Source organism: Amblyraja radiata, chromosome 4 (genome assembly GCF_010909765.2).
Source record: "Amblyraja radiata isolate CabotCenter1 chromosome 4, sAmbRad1.1.pri, whole genome shotgun sequence".
Classification (NCBI taxonomy): Eukaryota; Metazoa; Chordata; class Chondrichthyes; order Rajiformes; family Rajidae; genus Amblyraja; species Amblyraja radiata.
In genome coordinates, this window is record NC_045959.1 from 48,989,568 (window position 1) to 49,006,145 (window position 16,578).

A 16,578-nucleotide genomic window follows, 5' to 3' on the forward strand; every position below is an offset into this window, starting at 1 on the left:
TCCGAGCGTTTTGAGATTAGCAGATAGTTTGAATTCATAAGGGAATCAAAGAGTTTGGGGAGTGGGAGTGTACCAGTCATCATTTCATTGAATAATGGAACAGCTCAAAGGACTGATTGGTCTTCTCCAGCTCTTATGTCTTGCAATTTGTTCTCTCATTTTCTTCTCTCACTTGTTGTCTATTCCTAGATATCTCCAACCACTCAATTTTTTCCATTAACCCCCAATAGGGATACATATTTACAATACCAAAATCTTCTAATCAGAGTGGCATTGTCTGGTATTCTGACCATAGTAAATTGTGTCTTTATGTACTCTCTGCAGTCTTGCCACACAGGAGAAGACTTTTCCAGGCATATTTCTGCACTTATCATCTAGCCAAGCTTCACCAGTTCCTTCACATTCAGGACAATACTCTTCCACCAGGACCCCACAGGGCCTGTTGCGATGTCTGCTCCGTAGCATCTTGAGTTTTTTGCGGTCAATGCAATCCTCATTTTAGGTGGAGGAAATTTGCACACACAACTCCAAGAAAACTACCTAGCATCACAAAGTGGCTCTTTAATGACTCCCTGCTGTATTTAAATTTTGTTTATCAATCAGCTTCAAGGTTTGACCAGACCTTTAAACTGGCAATTTTAACCTAATCAGTGCCTCTCATTATTTTATATTGTCCTATTAGGTTGCACGCACCATCCCACCTCACATCGTCCCCCCCCCCCACATTCCCCCCCCCCCCCCCCCCACATCCCCCTCATCCATCCCCCCACCCCCCACGTCTCCCCCCCCCCACACATCTCCCCCCATCCCATCCCCCCACATCTCCCCCCCCCCCCTAATGTTCAAAACAGCTGGACCACAATATTGGCAAAATGCAAGATCAATCAGTTTCACTTAAACAGTGATTTTCATGTTTCTAAATTTATTAACACCAAATTCAGTTTTCACTAGATACACAGGATAATAAAAATACCTTTACCTTTATAAAACAGACATATATGCACATACATAGAACAGAAAAATATATGTTATAATTGAGAAAAGTTCTTGATTAGCTGAGAAACCAGCTCCGATTTTCTTGTTGTTTTCCCAAAGCATGTTTTTGGCTCACAAGAGGGAACTGGCTCCAGTGAAAGAAAAAGCCTTAAAATCTGATCTGCACTATGAGTTGAAATGAAAAGCAGCAGTGACAGCACTCACAGATAGAAACTGGGCCCCATGCCATCCCAGTGTCTGTGAATGAAACTGCAGCTCAACCTTTGCCCTTAACACTGATGCAGCCAGGGAATCCAGCAGCATCCTGTTGCAAGTGCCATAGAACAGAATGTTTGTTTGCGAGATGAATCTGACCCAGATCAACCAGCTAGACCTCATCAGACCCTGTGAAAGGGGCCTTGACAGTATTTCCCAACTTACTTTGAACCACTCTGGCTCACTCATCAGATTATGAACACACAACAATCTGTTTCTAAATTATTTATGAAATATTCAGTAGCTGCTTTGCTTAATCAATCCTCTTTTCCCAGTGGTCAACATTGGATCTGCTAATTTTGGAGGATTTTGCATTTGGCTCAATGCCTTTGGACCAGAGTTATATAAACCCATATCCTTTGAACAGCTTCTTACTGAAATATTCAAGAGTCTGTGCAATGGATGAACTAAGAAGGCAGCCTCTTCGTTTACTTAGGGCTTTTAACTGGGAATTTTCTGTATGTGGTATATTTGGTCTCAAATAATTCTCTTCTTTGGTTACTATCATAAGGAGTGGTTAATTATCATACAATTTCAACTTGAAATACACAATATTTCAGTTAATTAGTTTTGAATACTGATTCACCCAATGGAAATAAACAAGGTCTGTTAATTCACCCATTCATCATTTTCAGATGAAAAGTTTACTTCCATTCTGATCTAACTGCAGTTTTTCTCTGAACTAAACTCTTCTACCTGCATTTTTACTGAACCATCCCCATCTTTAATACATATAACTTCAAAGATTTATCAGTAATATTCCCTTCCATTCTATCTGAAAAAGCTGCCGTCAGGACTGCCTTGTAATTGACATCCATGACAAACAGGCAAAGTCTGTGTAGGATGGAACTGCAGATGCTGGTCTACACCCAAGATAGACAAAAAATGCCGGAGTAACTTAGCATGACAGGCAGCATCTCTGGAGCGAAGGAATGGGTGACATTTCGGATTGTGACCTTTTTCAGACTCAAGGGTCTCAACCCAAAATGACAGCCATTCTTTCTCTCCGGAGATGCTGCCTGTCCCGCTGAGTTACTCCAAATCTGTGTATCGGTTGAACATGCAGAGAAATAGAATTCAATCTATGAACCATTGGATATTTTGACATTTTTGAGAGTTTGCCTCATTACGTAAGGGACAGCTTTGTCTCTGCTGATCAATGGCCTCCTCTATTCCTCTTCGACAATCTCCAATCATAATCCTGTCTACCCCAATATCCCACCACTTACAGAAACCATGCCCCTAGGGTTGAAGGCTTTCACCTCAAATCCGGTTCATTACATAACACTAAATCCAGAATAGCCTTCTCCCTGGTAGGCTCCAATACAAGCTGTTCAAAGAATCCATCACAAAGGCATTCTACAAAGTCCCTTTCTTGGGGTCCAGTACCAACCTGATTTTCCCAGTCTACCTGTAGGTTGAAATCTCCCATAACAACCACAGCATTACTTTTACTACATGCCAATTTTAACTCCTGGTTCAACTTGCGCCCTATATCCAGGCTACTGTTTGGGGGCCTGTAGATTAGTCCCATTAGGGTCTTTTTACCCTTACAATTCCTTAGTTCTATCCATACTGACTCCACATCTCCTGTTTCAATGTCACCCCTTGCAAGGGACTGAATTTCATTCCTCACCAACAGGGCAACCCCACCTCCTCTGCCCACCTGTCTGGCTTTACGATAGGAGGTATACCCTTGAATATTCAGTTCCCAGCCCTGGCCCTCTTGCAGCCATCTCAGTAATTCCCACAACATCATACTTGCCAGTTTCTAACTGAGCCTCAAGCGCGTCCACTTTATTCCTTATACTTCGCGCATTCATATACAGTACTTTGACCTCCGTATTCACTTCCTCCCTTGCAATTGGCCCTGACCTTACACTGTTGTCCATTCTCAAGCTTTCCTTCTCATTAATTTGAGAATCTTTTGTAATTTTTGCTGTAGCCACTTCCCCTTTAACTCCATCTTTATACTCCCAATTTGTCAATCCCGCCCCCCCCCCCCCACTATTTAGTTTAAACCCACACGTGTAGCCCTAGCAAACCTGCCTGCCAGAATGTCAATCCCCCTCCAGTTAAGGTGTAACCCGTCCCTTTTGTACAGGTCATCCCTACCCCAGAAGAGATCCCAGTGGTCTATGAATCTAAATCCTTGCTCCCTGAACCAGCCCCTCAGCCACACATTCAGATCCCCTATCTCCCTGTTCCTGTCCTCACTAGCACGAGGTACTGGAAGCAATCCAGAGATAACCACCCTGGAAGTTTTAGTCTTCTTCCCTACTCTCTGAACTCATGTTGGAGAACCTCCTTCCTCTTTTTCACAATGTCGTTTGTGCCCTCGTGCACAACTACTGCCGGCTGTTAGAAACATAGAAACATAGAAAATAGGCGCAGGAGTAGGCCATTTGGCCCTTCAAGCCTGCATATGATCATGGCTGATCATCCAACTCAGTATCCTGTACCTGCCTTCTCTCCATACCCCCTGATCCCTTTAGCCACAAGGGCCACATCTAACTCCCTCTTAAATATAGCCTCAACTACCTTCTGTGGCAGAGAATTCCAGAGATTCACCACTCTCTGTGTGAAAAATGTTTTCCTCATCTCGGTCCTAAAAGATTTCCCCCTTATCCTTAAACTGTGACCCCTTGTTCTGGACTTCCCCAACATCGGGAACAATCTTCCTGCATCTAGCCTGTCCAACCCCTTAAGAATTTTGTAAGTTTCTATAAGATCCCCCTTCAATCTTCTAAATTCTAGCGAGTACAAGCCGAGTCTATCCAGTCTTTCTTCATATGAAAGTCCTGACATCCCAGGAATCAGTCTGGTGAACCTTCTCTGTACTCCCTCTATGGCAAGAATGTCTTTACTCAGATTAGGAGACCAAAACTGTACGCAATACTCCAGGTGTGGTCTCACCAAGACCCTGTCCAACTGCAGTAGAACCTCCCTGCTCCTATACTCAAATCCTTTTGCTATGTTCACCTTCTCTCTCGAGGACGTTCAGAATTCGGCTTGTGACATCCTGATCCCTGGCACCAGGGAGGTAACAGACCATCCTCGCATCTCGTCTGCCGCCATAGAATCTCCTGTCCGCTCCTCGGACAATGGAGTTACCCACCACTAGGGCTCTGCCCGACGTCGGTCTCGCCGCTCGAGTCCCATCTCCAGGATTGGAGCCACCGAAATGTCCGCCGCTCGGACTGGAAACATTGTCTCCCCGGACAGTTCCCAAGAGGGCATACCTGTTTTCATTAGGCACAGCCACCCGAGTCTTCTGCACGCCAAGATTTCCACCATTTCTCTCCGTCACACACCTTGGTTCTTCCAGTAACCTCGGCGTGACTACCTCACTGTAGGTCCTGTCCAGGAAACTCTCGTTTTCCCGGATGGCCCTGAGATCATCCAGCTGCTTCTCCAGTGCCCCAACACGGTTCTTTAGGAGCTGAAGCTGGATGCACTTGCCACAGTTGTAGCAGCCAGAGGCTCCATCTGTGTCCCTGGGCTCCCACATTCTGCAAGCCTCACATTGTCTCATCTGCCCCAACATGTGTTCACTGTGTTCCGTCTTCTCGCACTTTATGTGTAGCCTCCTCTCCTCAGCCTCCTCGCCGAAGACTCTCGAGCCAAAGACTCTCGAGCCAAAGACTCTCGAGCCAAAGACTCACACTTTACTCACAAGGCCGCGCCGTCACTGCCGCTCCCTAAGAGCCGTCTTGCTTATATTGACTGATAAATTGCCTAATTTGGTGAGTGTGGCAGCGCCTAACGGCAGCGGCTCGACTACAGTCGTCTGGGTCTTTTTTTAATTTTTGTCTTGTTAAATGTATGTCTTGAGCCTAGTTTTTATTATTTTTTTAGCTGTGTATATGTGGGGGGTGGAGGGTGGGGTGTGGGAGAAACTGTTAATCTCTTCCCTGCACGAGGACCCGACTTTTTCCCGGTCAGGTCTCCGGTGTCGTTCGGCCTAACATCATGGAGCCGGCGGCGGCCTCCGGCCGGGACCACACTGAGGGCTCCAGTCGCGGACCTGCCATCGCAGAGCTGGCCGTCTTAGGAGCGGGAAGAGCTGTAGTGGCGTGCGGCTGCGACCCGACTTCGGAGCTTCGGAGGCTCCGGCCGCAGGCCCTGTGGACAGGAACATCGGGAGCTCCAGGTCCCTGGTGGGAGACCGCTTTTCGGAACCCCCGTAACGGCAACTTCTCCCGTTGGAATCGCGGGGTTTAAAGGACACGGATCCGGGGCCTAACATCGCCCGGCGCGGCTTAATGGCCACAGGACTTACCATCGTCCGCCGGGGGCTTTAACATCGGAGCCCCAGTCACCTAGACGCTGCAGTTGGACTGCTGGACCGCTGGACCGCTGGTGAAGAACTAAGGGAAGAGATAAGACTTTTGCCTTCCATCGCAGTGACGAGGTGTTGGAGACTCGCTGTGATGGATGTTTATGTAAACTGTGTTAAGTGTGGGCCTTGGTTTTTTTTGCCACAGATGGTTCGTGACACAGATGGTTTTCTTTGTAGCGCATGGGTAACCTGTATGATTCCATAACCCAAGACTTCACTCTTCCTCATCCACACCACCATTAGTTTTGTTTCATCTGCAAACTTACTAATCATATCTCCTACATTCATATCAAATTTGTTAATGTGCACAACAAACTGTAAGCATTCAGCACCAATCCCTGTGGCAGACCATGTGTCACAAGCTCCTTTCACCAAAGCAACCATCCATCATCATCCTCTGCCTCCTATCATCAAGCCAAATTTGGATCCAATTTGCCAACTTGCTTGGAACTGCATGGGCTATAAACCTTTGAACAAGTCTATCATAGACCCTGTCAAAGACCAAACTGAAGACTGTGACTACATCAACTGCACCAACCACATCAATTAATCTTTGTTTCCAGAGCAGGATGGTTTTAGAATATTTTGTTGCGAAAATCTATCTAGAACACACTTCAGAAATTTACCAAAAGCAATTTCCATGTGTTTCGTGTCACTGGTTACATTATAACAAAATGTTTCAAACATCTCCAAGTTCAAATAGAAAAAAGAAAAGAAATGCATCCAACTTGTAACAAGCCACATGTACTAACATTCCAGGAAATGGACTTGGACTGAAACAAGCTTTAAAATACCCTGAGTTCAATTATCCATACATATTTTGGAAGCTTTACCAGCCACAAGTATAAAACCACATCATGTTTACGCACCCAAAATAGCAACACAAAATAACTATGGTTAGGGTCAGTGGAAATGTGCCAAATGCTCATGTTATATACATTAGCAAAATGACGCTAAGTAATAGGACTGCTTATTTACCCAGTTACTTCAAGCACATATTCCACATTAAGAAATGGACTTACAAATATCTGCAAATAGATCCATGATGATCACTGAGAATACATTTGGTCTCTTACCAGCATAACGTTTCCATTACTACACATTATTGAAAATATTTTGTTGCCATACTAACAGCATTTTCTTTTAACATTAACTGCAGTTGTGTCTCTTTTCAATTCTTTCACCAGAAAAGCATCTGATCCACATTTTAAAATACAATAAACATCTGCAACACTTAATTTGAACTTATTTTAACAAATGTAGCAAAGGCCAGATATATAAATGAATTCCATCCTAATGTTGCGGTCAACTAGATCAAAGAATGTTACCCTTTTTTTCCAAAAGAAGGAATGTAGGAATTAATATTGGCTGCAAATATGAGCAGATTCTGCTTGGATGCTTCTCATGGTGAAATATCCTGCTTTAGCAAAGGTCATAAGGGTGAGATGGTTTATTTTTCTCAAGCGGACTCTTGAGATTGAAGATGGTATGCTTCCACTCTAGTTCTGAGAGTTCTGAGGTGATTGACAAAGCCAAAGAAGGACAAGTAGACTTTCCCACAAGTGGAACAAGAGTCACTTTTTCCTCAAGACTCATTTCCCATTATATGGGCATCACTGGAAACTCCAGCATTTATTTCTCTTGAGGAGGTCCTTCTGATGAAGATAATCACACAGTGCTCTTGTTTCTAATGTTCCCAAAGGTGTGGTGTTCCTCACACTATTGACACTGGGCTCGTATAATTCAGACATTCTTTTGAAATTTTCCCTTGTATAGGTTTCATATCGGCGCTGGTGTTTTCACATACACAATGTATGTATATGTGGGAGCCCCATTTTAAAAACTTGGCTGAAATTGAGTGAAAACCTCAAGCTATGCCCTTAATAAACAACCCACAATAAAATGAGAGGCTTGTTAGATTGAAGCTAAAGAGCTATGTGCAAGTTAAAGTAACCCCTGGTCATTATTTTCAATTGATTTTTTAAAAAGCAATCCTGTAATTTATAATTTTTAAAACACGTGTCAGCAGGCATGTGAAGATCAAGGATTTGATGAATTGTTAACTGCATCTCACAGGTCCATGGATTTGTCAACCCTGTGCCAGGATCATGCATGGCAACAGGGCGTGATCAGTGCTACAGTCATGGAGACCACACACTGTTATCCTCCACCCTTCCCAGCATTTGCTGTGAACACCCACAACCCTCACTCCTGGGAATGCCTTGGAGAAATGTCCTTCAAACCAGTGACCCACTTCACAAATATCATCAGGCCAATGAGGCTGTAGCTGCCATTTGAGATGCAACTGGCATCTGTGAAACGATAAAGTACATGATTTAACCTCCTTAAAGGGAAGAAAATCACTAATTATTTCTTAAAGCCAGGATATCCTGATTTCACAATTTTCTTTTGTGTGTCTTTGGGTTGGGCATTGGGGCTTTGTGCAAGATCTGCTTAGCACACCATCTATATAATTAAGTCTCATCTTGACCAGTTCCTGTCTGCGCTGTATATTGATTTTAGAAAAAACATTACCCTGTATCGTTGTGATTTTTGGCCATCTTACTCACAGTTCTCCTCCGCTGAGCCAGCCCTGAGGATTTGTCCCATCGATGAAAAATAACAAAGTTATGAGTGTTTAAAAAACCTTGAGATTCGCTGATTGGTCCTCTCGCCTGTCAATCACTGCTATGATGTTAACGCCCCTTCCGGGGGGGGGGGGGCAGGACAATAAAACCATGGATGCCTGGAAGCAAGTCAATCATTCTGCAAGATCGCGAGGGAGAGGCCACGACTGTCATTCTAAGCTGTGAATCAACTGAACAGCGAGTCTGCAATGTACTTGCAATAAATGATTTGTTAGTTCTTAATAACAATGCCATGAGTTGTTTGGTCAGCTGCCCTACCTGTGCTTGAAAGTGCAATGCTTAATTGGAAATTAAATGAAATGAAATGACAATGCTATGAGTTGTTTGGCCTGCTGCCCTGCCTGTGCTTGAAACTGCAAAGCTTTATTAGGACCGTCTGTGTTTGGAAGGAATACATGCTTTATTAGGTTTGACTGTGTTTGGAAGGAATAAATGCTTTTTTAGGTCCGACCGCATTCAGTCCAAAGGGGGGAAGAGAGGGGGGGGAGAAGAGAGGGGGGGGGAGAGAGGGGGGGGGGGGGAGAGAGGGGGGGGGCCAAGCGAGGGGGGGGGAAGCGAGGGGGGAAGGAAGATAGGGGGGGGAAGAGAGGGGGGGGGGAAGAGAGGGGGGGGGGGAAGAGAGGGGGGGGCAGAGAGGGGGGGGGAAGCAGAGGGGGGGGGAAGAGGGGGGGGGGGGGAAAGAGGAGGGGGGGTGAAGAGAGGGGGGGAAGAGAGGGGGGGAAAGAGAGGTGGGGAAAGGGAGGGGGGGAAGAGGGGGGGGGAAGAGAGGGGGGGGTGGGAAGAGAGGGGGGGGAAGAGAGGGGGGGGGGAAGAGCGGGGGGGGCATGACGGGTGGGGAGAGGGTGGGGAAGAGAGGGGAGGGGGAAGAGAGGGGAGGGGGATAGGAGAGGGGGGGGGGAATAGAGGGGGGGTGGTAGTAGATGGGGGGGGGAGGAGAGGGGGGGGAAGGAGGGGGGGAAGAGCGGGGGGGGAAGAGAGGGGGGGGAAGAGAGGGGGGGAAGAGGAGGGGGGGAAAGAGAGGGGGGGAAGAGAGGGGGGGGGAAGAGAGGGGGGGGAAGAGAGGGGGGGAGAGAGGGGGGGGGGAAGAGAGGGGGGGGAAAGAGAGGGGGGGGAAGAGAGGGGGGGAAGGAAGAGAGGGGGGGGGAAGAGGAGAGGGGGGGAAGAGAGAGGGGGGGGAGGAGGGGAGGGGAGAGGGGGAGGAGAGGGGGAGGAGAGGGGGAGAGGGGAGAGTGAGGGGGGGATAGGGGGGAGAGGGGGAGAGGGGGAGAGGGGGAGAGGGGGAGAGGGGGAGGGGGGAGGAGAGGGGGAGGGGGAGGAGAGGGGGAGGGGGAGGAGAGGGGAGGGGGGAGGAGAGGGGGAGGAGAGGGGAGGGGGGAGGAGAGGGGGAGGAGAGGGGGAGGGGGAGGGGAGGGGGGGGGGGGGGGGAGGGGGGGGGGGGGGGGGGGGGGAGGGGGAGGAGGGGGGGAGGGGGGGGAGGGGGGGGGGAGAGGGGGAGGGGGAGGAGAGGGGGAGGAGCGGGGGAGGAGAGGGGAGGAGAGGGGGAGGAGAGGGGGAGGGGGAGGAGAGGGGGAGGGGGAGGAGAGGGGGAGGGGGGAGGAGAGGGGGAGGGGGGAGGAGAGGGGGAGGGGGGAGAGGGGGGGGGGAGGGGGAGGAGAGGGGGAGGGGGGAGGAGAGGGGGAGGGGGGAGGAGAGGGGGAGGGGGGAGGAGAGGGGGAGGGGGGAGGAGAGGGCTGGACCTGGGCCTCCTCCACTGAGAGTAAAGCCAAATGCAAATTGGAGGAACAGCACCTCATATTTTGCTTGGGCAGCTTACAACCCAGCAGTATGAATATTGATTTCTCTAATTTGAAGTAACACTTGCTTTCTCCCTCTCTCCATCCACCTCCTTAGGTCTCCGATTAGTTTCACTGTCCTGATTAATTTTACTGATTGTGTGCCTCCATATCACCTTCCCCTCAGATAACAATGTACCATTCTACATTTACTTGAACACCATCTGCTTTAATCTGTCATTTTCACACCTTGGACTTCCATATCTCTAGTCTCCCTCTCCCCTGAATCAGTATGAAGGGTGTCGACCCGAACCATCACCCATTCCTTCTCTCCGGAGAAGATGCCTGTCCTGCTGAATTACTCCAGCATTTTGTGTCTATCTTCGGTGTATTACCAGCATCTGCAGTTCCTTCCTACACAATATTTCACTGATTAATTCCCAGCCTGCTGTGATGAGAACAAAGACACTTAACCAGTCATGGCAAAAACAGACAGTAGCTTTTTTTTGTCTATTTATTTTCTCAATGTGATGACTCTGACAAGCCCCATTTATTGCCTATTTCTTTTGCTCCAAAAATATCCGGTGCACCTTAATTCTGAACCATTATATTCCTTCCAATTATGTTTCTCCTGCAATGGTATTAGATAGGGAATTGTAGAATTTTGGGTCGGTGATGATGAGGAACAGGAATAAACATGACGATGGAAGTAAAGTGAGAAATTTATAGATGAGTGTTTTCATCCCACTCTTCTGTTTGTTAATGGTAAGATTAGGAAGTACTGCCAATGCAAGGTTTGTCATCATGAATCTTTCAGGGAGAGTACATTAGTAGAAAAGGTACACGTCATCCAGTAACAGAAATATTGATCAAGTAATCTATTTTGTCCTTGATGGACAAAATAGATTACTTCAGAATGAAAAATAGAGACTTCAGAAAGGGGAAGCCAGGAGACCACGTGTCAGCTTTCATGGAGATTCGATGATGGAGTGAGTTCGCAGTTTCAAATTTCTGGGTGTTAACATGTCAGATGGCATGTCCCAAGCCCAGCACAAAGGCATAATCACAAAGTAGGTCTGCCGGTGCGTCTATATTCATCAAAGTTTAAAGTGATTCACCATATCACTGAACACAAAAACAAACGTTTACAGAAGCACTGTAGAAAGCAGGCTGCCTGGTGGCATCACGGCCAGTTATGGTAAGCTCAACAAACATGAATGCAAAGGTGGAGAGAATGGTGGACTCAACCTTAGTTTACCTGGGCATAGCCCATCCCATCACCGAAAGCATCTACATGAGGCTTTGTCTCAAGAAGGTGGCATTCATCATTAAAGTTCCCCATCATCCTAGTCATGCCCTCTCCTTGCTGTTACCATCAAGCAGAAGGTACAGAAACCTGAAGTCTCACAGCACCAGGTTCAGGAAAACTACTTTCCTACAAAAATCAAGTTCTTGAACCGATCTGCAAGAGTTATCTAACCTTTGCAATGGAACACTGTGGTCCAACTCTAGGAATAACATGGACCTGTTAACCAATTATGTATTTTTACACAATTTGTTTTGGCATAGTCTTTTGTTCTCATTGTCTTGTAGAATACATGTGGAATGCTGGCTCAATCAAGATTTCCATTTTCCCCGTATTTCATCATACTTGTGCATATGATAATAAACTCGACTTCGATGTTACAGGTAACCCATTCCACCTCCTCTGTTTTTCTGTTTTTTTTAATTTGTAACTTTCTACCCTCTCTTTCTCTCTCTTTCTATAAACATAAAAACACTAGAAGCAGAAGTAATTGATAATTGAAAATTTTAATAATGTATGACTGATGTATATGAAAAGTCTTTTTACTATAATATGTAACTATACTTTATAATATGTCTACTTCTAATCAAAATATGTTAAAAAAAATAAAAAAAATAAAAATAAAAAGTTTAAATTATAAGGGGAAAAAAAACAGGTTTAATATGAATAGCAAGACTAGTGTAATAAGGATTGATTTAACTAATCAAAACTTTGAGCCTTATTTTAAATGGTAGGCCTAAACAGTAAATAGTGAAATGACCCAACATGGAGCAAATACTCTCCAAGACGAGCATATAGATCACATCTACTTTACAGTGAAATGTTATCAATTTTTTGAAAATTAATTTTCAAAAGTGTATAATTGTTTCAATGGTTTTCAGAGGGTAATGAACTTACACGTGTGTAAGATTGGTTTCTTAGGGAAAAGGAGTTATGGCCAACAAACCCACATAATATTGGTGCATTTTTAACCTGTGAATGATTTACACATACCTGAAATTAGATCACAGACCTCTGGTGAGCATGTGAATTGCAACGTCTCAGAATATTGCCCTCCAACTTGCACCTTTGTGTAACAAGCTCAACATCTGTCCCTCGAACAGAAACAGTTTTTTAACAAGCACTTAGTTCAACCACTTTTAATTCAAACCCTACAGAGAAACAGATGATGAGTTAGTGCGAGCGTATCACTCCACATGTGAATTTGTAATATCAACTAGAGGTTCTTGGGGAATATTCACTCCATGTCCTCTTTGGGCACCAGCTATGATTCATTTGAACCACTGCTAGGGGACAGATAGAGATCTAAACTATATAAATAATTAAATACATGCATACCTCATTTTACACATATTCGGTTTATTGATTTTTTGGGATGGGGATCTTGAATTTACAAATCTATTTCAGTTATAATAAATAGTGTGCAAGACTCCACCCACTAGTATGAACTTTAATGAAATACTTATAATGCATTTCACTCTGCATTTTAAAATTACAAAACTTCACGGAATTACTCATTTGCCAGGAACCTTTTACCTTTTGTAAACCGAGGTCGGACTGTTAGATCAAAATGAACACAAGCACAATTTTGAAATGAAGTATCCAGTTTTCACGAGAAAGTCACAGGTAACATGTTGGCTCCAAACAACCAAACAGAGGCTGTCTAAATAAAAATAATGCTTTTAATATAAATGAAATGGAAATCCTAGACAGACTAACAAGGTTTATAGGAAACATATCGCCATGGCTGGATGATATCCATTGCAGTTGACAACCATTATTAGAGGTGAATGGACCTTGGGGAAATTCAAGTAGATTAAGCACGATATTCGTAGAGGAGGATAATACAGCCAAAGGCAACAAAAGGCCTATTAACCTCAACTCTATTCCATGTAAAATAATAGCATTATCAGAATCAAGCTCATGGAAAATAATATCTAATAAACACCATATTATAGAAGTGCCGTGGGGTTGTTCATCTGAACAAGCAGATAGAATCTTCGATCAAAATCTAATTTACAAAGTAACACATTTGACGATACAATCTTTAATCAGAACTCAACCAAGCTGTCAATTTAGATTAAGTGCTGAAGTCTTAGGATGGAGCTTAGACTCTGATGGTAAAAATGTTACAACCATACAGTCTCTTTCACATTACGTTTGACAGGCACACTAACACTGATCCTTTTAGAAGAGAAGCCACGGGTGAGGAAGAAGGAAGACATCAAGGTATTTATCTGGAATATGTTATCATCAGAGTAAATGCAATGGAGATAGAAGAATTGGGAGAATTGAAACCTTTCAGGAGGTCGTGTGGTAGGAAATGTTTTCAGAGTATCTCTGGAAGCATGAATGTTTCTGTCTAACCCATCACTTGATACAGAGATGAAGACATCCAAAAAGAGGAAAAGAAGGAAGAAATAAACCATGTGTAAGTGAGAACAATGTGAAAAATGGCTTTAAAAAAAAATCGGTGACATCTTCAAGTTTGGTATAATGCCAAGAAGCAGCTTATTCCATTTATTGTTTCAAAGAAATAGTGAGGAAGCAAACTAGATTATTACTGAACTAAATAAACAAAGGTAAGGCTCGATTCTGTGGGAACAGCTATGTCAGAGTACTGCTTGAACTAGTCTGTATACTGGTCTACCTTTTTAGACACCAGTTCCCGGACGTCCGTGAGAAACACTTTGCAAGGTCGACTTGGCCGAGCCTGTCCAGATCAAGCATGTGCTGTGAGTAATTACTCAGGGTAGGCAGTCAGTCGGCTTTTAAAAAATCTTAAACCACGCATGCGCAGATTGTTCTCCGTAAGCTGTCAGTCAACTTTTATAAAGCCTTCAAAAGCCATATCTCTTAAAAAAGTACCGTATTCCCGGCAATGAAGACGCACCTGTGTCAAAGATGCACCCCCATCTTGAGTTGCTAAATTTTGAAAGAAGGCTGGCGGGACATAGAATTTCTCACGCTCAAAAAAATAAAAAGAAAGAAAGTGAAAATTCAATTTGCCCAAGATTTCCAAATCTCCTTCATTCTGAATTACTGAATGGATTGGGGGTGGAGGGTGATGGCAGGTGGAGAGATGGTGGGAAAAACGGGAGCACACCAGGACAAGTTGAATCAGTTGTGATCTTATTGAATGACAATACTAGTTCAAGGGACCAATTGGGGCGAGAGTTCCTTTCACAGCGCGTGGGGAGTCTGGCTTGGGGTAAAGTTGCGGGGAGGGCAGGAGCGTCGAGAAGGAGGGGGTCGGGGATCAATCCAGTAGTTCACCACTCACCTCTGCCAAGGCACTCCGGGCGCAGAGCAACCGAATTATGGCTGGGGAGGGAAGTAGCTCGGGTGACTCCGAGCAGCCACCGGGACCTCAGCGCCTTCTGCCGGCCCGCTCACCTCTGGCAGTGCTCTCCATCTGAACATCTCTCACCTGCCGCTGGCCGGCCTCGCTCATGTCAGCCGCTTCCCACAAATCCTTAAATTTCAACTGCCGCCGGGACCAGGACATGGCCTCACTTGCTGCGCTGGGTGACACTGCATGGCGTTCACGGCCCGGTCCGTGTCTTTCAATGTTGGGGACCGGAGTGTTGCGGCACGGGTGCGCGAGTGAGTTTCTGGTATGATCCCTGACCCCTCCTTCTCAACACTCCTGCCCTCCCCGGAACTATACCCCAGGCCAGACTCCCTACACGCTGTGAAAGGAACTGTCCCCGCCGCCCCCCCCCCCCCCCCCCCCCCCCCCCCCCCCCCCCCCCCCCCCCCAGCGGCGCTGTCCTTTTACAGCCGCTTCCCATCAGCTGCCAGCAATGAGTGATAGCCTTGGCTATCCCTCAGTACAACAACATCATTCTTAATGTTATTGTACTGGGGGATAGCTAAGTCTATCTTTCTTGGCTAACAACCTATCCTTCGGCTTCCAAGATGCAGGTAAATTTTTGCGCATTATTTTCAGGTAAAAAATAGCGTCTTCATTGCCGAGAAATACGGTATTTAAAAACATATAGCTCAAAGAAATTTACTTACCACATTATTTGTACACAAACTCCATTCTTCTCTCTTTGTTTCTTAAGATACTGTTAAGATAATGGCAATCCATGTTTGAAAAACCCGCCAAGAAACATGCGCTGCTCATGCGCAGTAGGCTGCTGCGCATGCGCAGTATGCAGTCCACGGTGCAAAGGCAGAATTTCGGCTGCCTTCAGCTCCCCCTGTCATTGAAGGTTTGAAGCAGCGTCGACGGCACGTGGGCTGCACATACTTTCGCATATTACATTTACTGCGGATAAAAGGCACGGAGAGTTATGCCTACCTAAGAGATCTATACCAAGATGCAGGTAAAACAATTTACCTGCATCTTGGAAGCCGAAGGATAGGTTGTTAGCCAAGATCAATCTCTTAGGTAGGCATAATTCTCCCATGCCTTTACTATTTATATTTAATAATTACCATTTTATAATTTTAATCAGGGTAGGCAGTGCCTACCTTGCCTACCCTGATGGCAGTGCCTGGTCCAGATTCAGTGCTTTGGTTGACGTTGAATGGTCCGCCCAGTTTTATTCCCTTCTTTACTTAAAAGTATCAATATTGGTATGACTGAGTGGCTTACTGGGCCATGCAGAGGGTTTTTTAGAGTCAATCATTTGGAAAAGGTCTGGAGTCACATGTACACTAGACTGGGTAAGAATGGCAAAATCCCATCCCTGAAGGACAAGGGTAAACCAAAAGAATTTTTACGACAATCAATAGTTCTCATTACCAAGAATAGTTGGCATTTCTTTCACCTGAAATTGCAGATAATTAAATATAAACACCAGAGTTGCAGCAGTGCGATTTGAACGAGAGTCTTAATTGTCACTCAAGCTTTCAGAATAATTAGTTTGGTAACCTCACCACTGCACCATCACCATGGAATTGGATTAAGATGAATAAGAATTCGACCATCAATGATACACTTTATACTTTATCTATGCAATGTAGACGGCTTGATTATAATCATGTATAGTCTTTTCTTTGGATATCAAGCAATATAAAGCTTTTCATTAGTACAGTACACGTGACAATAATAAACTTAACTAAACTAGAATATGTTAGGAAAGAACATCACATCAAAGGCCAGAGGTTAAGAATTGATCATTCAGGAGTATATTGTGTATATGGGATGAGCTTCCAGAGGGGGAAGGTGAGGCAGCATCTAAAAGACACTTGGACAGGTAAACAGATAGGCAAGGTTTAGAGGAATAAAGGCCAAATGCAGGTAAA

General features: G+C 45.2%; 1 protein-coding gene across 2 annotated transcripts in view; it reads right to left on the reverse strand.

The window, feature by feature from the left end:
* Window positions 1-16,578, reverse strand: part of prex2 (phosphatidylinositol-3,4,5-trisphosphate dependent Rac exchange factor 2) — a 352,555-nt gene that overhangs the window by 320,595 nt on the left and 15,382 nt on the right. The gene's annotated exons all lie outside the window — the stretch shown is intronic.